Here is an 8022-nt window from a genome sequence, read left to right as displayed (position 1 = left end):
CCACAAATCATTTCCCATGTCGTCATGCGCCGCGCTAATGTTCTCTCGTAAAAGGATTAACATGCAAAAAAGGCTGTTTACATAACAATGACGAGCGTGAGCGTTTAAAAATCTTCAGTCGAAAGCCTGATTATGATAAGTGTGTGAAAGTTTGCACAGGCTAAAGGCATATTTGGGATACAGTTTTATTCTTTTATTAAAGGAAAACAACCCTAATTTAACACACACCCATCACTTGAAGTAATGTTAAGCATTTAAAAAAAACACCACTGCACTTTATAATATATATATATTGAAAACACATTAAAGGTGTATGCAATCCTATATTTCTATTTAATAGATTTGAAGCCAAAGAAACGTTTTTTTTTAATCATCTCCTTTTACTGTGTTGACATACACATTAACGGATATGCATACACATTCCCAGTGTGCACGTCTACAGACATTACAGAAAGAAAGAAAGAAAGTTTTGTTGTCTTTTCTTAGAAAGCCCGTTGATTAATTACAACTATCAGCCTGAAGACCTCCTGGTATGGTTAGACAACCTCTCCTCCCTAACCCTTCTCTCTTTTTCTCTAACACACACACTCACTCACACGCACACACACTCTCACACCTACTAAGAAAACAAAACCCCACTAATCATTTGAAGCCTGTGCTTTGTAGGTGGGGCCCAGTCATTATCAGGCCTCAGCAGCGCGGGTTTTTGTTGGTTTTAGTTTTGCATCCTCAATCAATCGCTAACAGGAAGAGCTTTAATCAGGGTTTTAATGCAGCAGTACAAGAGGTGGGCTGGCCCATTGTCTGGGTCTGAAAGGCTGATCAGAGGGGAGTCCTCTCACGTTTCTTTACATTCACCTGCTGGGCCCTATTGGGTCTCTTTCTGAAAGAAAGGGACAAGGGAAATGAATAAAGAACACAGGCAAAGTGTGGGTCTGCTGAACCAGCCTATGGGTTAATCAAGGAGCTACTTGTCATCTCCACAGAGTCTCACAGTTCTGGCGGTTAAGCTCGCCCCTTCTCTTTCGTATGCCAATTCAAACACACTGAGGAGCTGGGCTGGGATGAACAACAGCGGCCCTAACACAAGCATGAGCTAATGGTACTCTGAAATGAATGTATGAAGCGAGGGTGGGAGGGTGCTGATAAAGAAGGAGGACAGAGAGAAAACTTTATGAGTTGCGGAGGAACACAATTTTGAGAGACTGAATATATGAGAAAAAGAATGAAATGAAATCTAAAATAGATTCAAAAATATTGTACAGCAGGAAGATGTGTTTTTCTGAGAGTTATTCTGTTAAAAACAAACACTGCAAATATTCAGAGTAGCTCTGCCCAGACTGCAGCAGAAGCTTTGCAAATCATCTCTATATCCAGTTTGCAAAATGCTTTGGAGAAGCAAAGCAGAACTGATATTTCAATATGAACCAGTATTCCAATATTTTGTACATTTTGTGATATTCAGATTTTTCTTTGCATCTGAGGCACTTTGGTAAGTGCTGCTTATGGCCCAAAGGGAAGAAAGTTCAGTACTTTAAGCAAAACTTGCAAAGGTGACACCATTTTAGACTTTGGATTTCTATAAAAAATCATTAAAGAAGAGTTTTATCATGAAATCGTTGTTTGCAAAGGTGTAGTGGGGCAACGTTTGCTAGGCTTAACGGTCTATTAAATGATGCTCTTACCCCATCTAGTGAAAAGAAAGAGTAACTCAAATCATTAGAGAAAAAAAGAGTGAGCGAGTTTATGTGTGTGAGCGCTTGTGTGTTTGGGGGTTTCTTTTAAATGACACTCGCAAGAAACACAATTAAAATGGGACGTGGATGTAACAACATAAGTGGAAATGTGATGCAAGTACTGGGTGTGTGTGGAAATTAAAGCAAATGAACAAACGCATAAAAGTGTATTATTTCTAGTGCTGATTATATTTATTTCTAATTTTACTTCCCCTCAGTAGTCCTCATACAAAGACCACAAGAGGGCATTATTTAATCAGGCCGCTGTGGCACTGTTTACTACACATTACACTGAAGTCGTATGAATATGTACAGTTACAATCCTGTTCAGATACACAGTTAAAAAGACAAGAATGAGGATGTGTATCTATAAATATTTTTTCCAATTTATTTATTCTTTATTATTAATATTATTATTATTAGCATTATTATTGTTGTTGTTGTTGTTGTTGTTGCTCTTGTTGCATGCCCGGATCAAAAATGAAGGTGACTTTATGTCACAAGATGAAATACCAAAAAATCTTCTTTAAATCAAAGCAGAACAAAATTTAAAAAATGGAGGTAATTACCTTTAACTTAAAAAGAAAATGCTATAATGTCAATTACTATTTGTTTGTTGTAATCAAATTTAACTGGGTAAAGATCTAAATAATTATTTTTCCATCAATATGTTTTCTGTTCCAGCCAACATTTATGATGTTTCCGGAATAAAGCGTTTGCAATTTGTTCTGCACAGAGAGTGCTTTGGAATTATGCGTGTACTTTAAACGTCAGATTTGTCAGAGACAATGTAGACTGGTGACTAATGGCTGATCTACCTGACAGGGCTTTTTGTCGAAGTCCACAGGAAGTCCACAGGAAGCCTTCAGTCCTCTCCAGCTCAGATTGATGCACTTATAAGAATGCCCTCTAACAAAAAAAGGGTGGTGGCAATTAGGAAAACAAAAGAGGGGAGGGTGCCAGAGATTACAGCAGGAGCACTTCAATGCCCAGCTTTCGCGTCTTGATTAGAGGAGCCAAAAAGAGTACTTCTATAAGTTAATGTTTGTTTAATATATGGATTTTCTGAAGAAATAAAAAAAGATTATGATTATTTCACAAAAATAATACATCAAAAAACTATTTATTTTAAATATTGTTTTTTTTTTCATGACGATTGTGCCAAAATAGGTGTAGTTTTTACACAACATGCTTTTTTGTTTTTTTATTAGTCTGTAATTAAACTGAGTTTAATTTTAAAGTGACTCATTTAAACAAGTAAATCTGAGTGTAAAATTCAGTACAAATCAACACTGAGTTTAATTAATAACAACTGTGTTTAAACACGCTTGAGCATGCTCAAACAGAGGGAAGAAAAACACAGTGTATGCAAATGCGCTTTGGTTTTATTCACTTCCATTTTACAAGCTGCATCTGAAAGCTTATTTAGGCTGATTTGCAGGGTTTAAGGGTTTATTTTGACAGGCCCTTACTGCAGAAGGTCAGCAATTCACCTGTAAGTTGAGAATTTACCCTGACTAATTTTTGCCGTCCTTCAGGTGCAGTCTGCCAACGTCCTTTGCATTTTAATGCAGACAACCCGATTATTAAATCTTAGAGGGCTTCTTCTTCTTCTTCTTTTTTGTCTGAAATAAATGGTTTTGGTTGCTGGGCAACTTGACTTGATGAAACGCAGCTCCCCCTCCCCCAATTTGAAGCTCATAATTCTTCATCTATATTCAGGCACCTCGTTCTTAATTAGATTAAGATGCATAACCCCCCTCTGAAAGCTAATTCACACTGATGTACAGCCCTCATGTACGCGTACACACACACACACACACACACACACACACGCGGGCACAACGCTTTTGTGATGGTACAAACCCATTAAAAATGTGGCTATCGAAGAAAAGTGTTGATTTTTTAAAATAGAAAATTTAGAATGAATGAAAAATACTTTCTTTTTCTTAAATTTAACAACAAGTAATAACCAGAACGTACTGATGTATTACTTGAGACACTGGGGATTCATTTAGTTTCTTTGCAATTATTTTACCCTAAAAACTGAAGAAGTTATAGAAGAGAGATAATAGATTTTTTTAAAATAAAAGAAAACAAACAAAAATCTAGTAATAATAACAATCCAAACTATACCCTAATATATATTTTTTTTATGTTCAAATAGAGTAGGGCACAGAGAACAGTGCCCAGAGATTGGTCACACAATATTCTACCTGTACAGCATTTTACTCAAATGGCCCGGCTATTTGGAGAGGTGAGGACATTGTACATTGATATAAAGGGTCATTTGGAGGACTTGTTGGAGCATTGTACAGTAAGGGATTGGATTTTCACCAGAATGACTGCACCTTAACATCACTCTGTCTGTCCTCCTCTACATTCTCCTCAAAGCCTAAGATGCTCAGAATGATGGAGCACAATGTGTTTTTCATTCCCTGCTGATTTAAACACTGGCAGACATTTAAAAATGAGCACATGTGATTTTGTTTTCTAAATAAAGCCCTTATATCCAAACTCACTGAAGAAACAAAGAAAAGAAAAAACTGAAACATTTTCACAGTGTTTGCATTTGTCTTCAAGGTAAAGCTAAAATGGGTCATTTAATTTGCTCCAATTCTCAAAGGTGTGACTATGGAGGAAGCGGCTGCATAGGAAAGCCAAGGACAGTTGGATTTACCGTAAAGAGCATGCTAGTTGTGCTCTCCCTAGAGCTATGTCTTTGATTGAATACTGAAATGAGTTGAAATGTCACAAATCTCTACCAGTATGCTCGAAATGAAAATTGGCCTTGGGGGGGTTTTAAGCTTCCCATTAAGAGCGTGCTTAACATTCTGTTAAATGTGACTGGAGTGCATCAAAAATACAGCATAATTACGTGTCTCTGTGCACTCAAGCAAAATGTCCCTAAAAATTCCTCAATGCTGAGCAACTGCCTCTGCTAAAATGCAAGGGACCTTAAAATCGGGCCTCAACGGGAATGATGTGAGAGTGAAGCCAAAGGGCAGTAGGGTTCAAATTAAACCTGCCAATAGGAGGCCAAATTGTCATGTAACTGGCAAAAGAAAAAAAAAAAAGGAAAAGAAAAAGTGGGTGAAACCTGTTTTCCTCCAGAATTTCCAGGATTTAAATTTAAATACAAAAATAAATGATGTCAGGTTGAAACTGGAGCACCAAAACGCTTGTGTTTTAAATGTTAAACTGTCAACAGATTCCTTCGTAGCCTACATCACAACACGTCTGGTAACTTTTAAGTCAAATTAGAGTATATGATGCTTTTTACAGTGCCTTGTTTCGTTTAAAAAATTAATTAATTCTGCCTCTATATCAGCATCCCCTTCCCAGTCTGGTAATGCCCGTCTGTCTCTGAAGCAACTGATTTGATACAACCGCACTCCTTCCTATTTACCCCTGATCTCTCAGGTAGTATTTTCAGGAAACAGGAAAATGACTATCGCGCCTGCTTAGTATTCACGTCACGCAAAGTGGGTCTGTGTTCCTCATTTAGTTCTGTACAGTACAGCTGGGGAGCTGTCCAGCACGCAGCGGCAGTATGCAAATGAGGCTGGATTTGAATGGAGATGGAGGTAGACACAAAGCTCAATTAGAGACAGAGAAGAGAAAGAGGCAGTGGGGGAGCGCTGAGTGTCTGAAGGGGAGGAGGGGGGGGGGACCTTTGACTGCTTAATGCCAACCTGAGAAAACCAGTGTACGGACACATTCAAACACAAAGGGACACACAGATGTGAATGCGCTTAAATAGCCAGACAGATTTCTAAATTCTTCAGACAGGCAGCCGATCTCTGAGGGGCTCAGACAGCTCAGCTCTGTGATGCCTTTCGCTCACACCAATCACACAGAGAATATCCCACATCATCCATATCACACATTTCAAAACAAAAAGAGAGCGAGAGAGAGGGGGGGGGAAGCACAGGTGCACTCCTCGCTTTTGTTTAAGCTCAAAGAGAGAGTCTCACATGTGGTTAAGAAAAAAAGAAGAAAAAGAAAAGAAAACTGAGGCGGTGGTGGGGGGGAGTGGCCGCCATTTTGTTCCTGGATGCCCAGCAGCGTTGCATATCACCTGACCCAATGCCTGCATGACTGTCCTTGGAGGAGTTTCTGACATCAGCACTGCCACTTATGGTTGCCATAGCAACCTGGGTACCAATTTGGATGGGGTGGGGTGGGGGTGTCGTTGGATGCTGCAGGATGGAGAGTAGAAAATTAATATGCACATGCGGCGAGTCGGAATCGGGATTTAATTGTTGGCGTGTGAAGCTGAAATGGATTGAAAGCTGCAGCAAACACGAGGAATATCAGGGCAAGGGCGGGCAAAAAAATGGATTAGGCAGGCTCATTCTGGTAAATCATCTGCATCATTGTCAAGGTTATATCCAGATTATTTCCTCTCGTGCTAGAAAGTAACTTCATAGATGAGATGAGGAAGGTGGGCCACGGGGTGGGGATTATCCTCCTCCAGCTTCTCCTCGCCTCCCTCCTCAGCATTATCACCGCCATGAATAGTTTACAAAGCTGCGTACAGGCGAGGTGATGGTTCACACAGCATCGGCGGCTGAATTTTAGCTGACTTTGTGTCCGTGAATTGCAATTATTTCAGCACGCCTGAAAAGGTTTTCATATGCGGCTGAAATATAACAGGCAGGAGTGTGGGCTCGACTCTGGGAGGATGAGTCTAACTCGATCAGGGAGGCTCAAAGATCATTCAGTTGATCTGGCAATGCCACAAAATCACCCAAGTTTGATTTCCCATAAAACACTGCCTGTCAGATTGCATAGGAGCAACCTTTACTCACAGGGACACACACACACACACACACACCTGACCTAAAACTGTGCCGTCTCTCCCTTCAAATCACCCATCACATGAACATACACACTCACGGGGAGGCAGATTTCACTTGCTGCCTCACCATCAAGCCAGCATTTCTTTTGTAAATAGTGAAGGCACAGGATGAAGTGATGAAGTCTCAAAACAGAAAAAAAAAACCCCTACACATACATATATAAATGACAAATTAAACACAAGAAATGTAAAAACAACAACAACAACAACAACAACAACAAACAAACAAAAACCTTCAAGATAGCCCAACACAACACAGAAAGACAAAAATAAGTCATCACACTGCAGAATTATGCGAAATAGCAGAGGGAGAGGTGTTAGGCTGACAACACAAGCGTGCATGCACAGTCAGCCCCGCGCACGCACACATATGCGCACATACAGTAAACGTTGCAATGGTCTCATCAATAATGCATCGGCACTTCATGTTTATGCAATTTACAGGGCAAGACCGAGCGATGGCTAGTGTAGAAGCCCGGCGTAGCCTTGTGCACAAGCCTATCACAGACAGAGCTCAGACGCGAGCGTTCACACGGAAAGCGCCTGTAGAGAAAAAGGTTAAGATTATATAAAATAGTCCCGAGTGCGCACATACCTGTTAAAGCGTCATTTCTTTGAGCCTGGTTTTATGCAGGCTCGAAGGGCTTCATGATAACGCCGCACTAAGGAAATAAAACTGTAGCTGTGGTGATATGCAAATTAACGGCTCCCGCTGAATGCAAGGGCATTTATTATTCATAAATTACTCATGTTTATGCAAATGAGGGCGTGCGGAAACACGGGTGGGGGGTTGAGTGGCTCTGTCTAAACATACCGTGTGATTTCGTTTCTGTTGCGCATTTCTGCCCCCCACCCCCCACTAAAAGATTATCCAAATCCTTGATTTTAACTAACATATAGTCACAAACCAGCTTTAGCAGTGTGAACTTTATGTAGTCCTGGCTCATTTAAAGAAGAAGGGGGAAAGGGGGGGGGAGGGGGGCTGCTGTTAATGCGGGCCTTTATTCAAGGTTTACATGCTTATTTATTCTGGGTTATTTAGCGTGTGCTAACCCGAGTGTAGAGGACGCATAAGGTCAGACACCTCTTTCAATGCTACAGACTGTCAAAAGTGGCAGCTATATCACACGTGACCACGCAAAGGTGGGATATCACCTGAAGAAGTCTCTTGGGTGAGAGGTGAAACGTCTTCACGGCGCTTCAGTCGTTTTCTTTCCAACCTCCTGTTTTTTGGGGGGCGTTTTCAGTGTTTGCTTATCTGTGTGTGCGTCTGTGTGTTTACTTGTGTCAAAATTGGGGACTTATATCAGCTGACACACCCGTTCATTGGGGACGCTTTTGCCTCTGGGGACCAAAACTACCCCAATTAGATATAAATTGAAGCCATTCAGCGCATTTCAAGCAGCATTTCCGTCTAAAACT

The 8022-nt window shown here is 40.5% G+C and overlaps 1 long non-coding RNA gene across 1 annotated transcript; it reads right to left on the bottom strand.

Moving 5' to 3' along the window:
• Positions 1–564: 564 nt before the first annotated feature.
• On the bottom strand, positions 565–7967 carry LOC120443017. Its single transcript, XR_005615068.1, has 4 exons — positions 7756–7967; positions 7196–7262; positions 2555–2645; positions 565–883 (listed from the first exon to the last, which is right to left on the bottom strand). It is a non-coding gene; the product is annotated as an uncharacterized LOC120443017 (long non-coding RNA).
• Between the last annotated feature and the right edge of the window lie 55 nt (positions 7968–8022).

The sequence above is a fragment of the Oreochromis aureus genome, linkage group 12, assembly GCF_013358895.1.
Source record: "Oreochromis aureus strain Israel breed Guangdong linkage group 12, ZZ_aureus, whole genome shotgun sequence".
Classification (NCBI taxonomy): Eukaryota; Metazoa; Chordata; class Actinopteri; order Cichliformes; family Cichlidae; genus Oreochromis; species Oreochromis aureus.
This window is presented reverse-complemented; position numbering and strand designations above follow the sequence as displayed.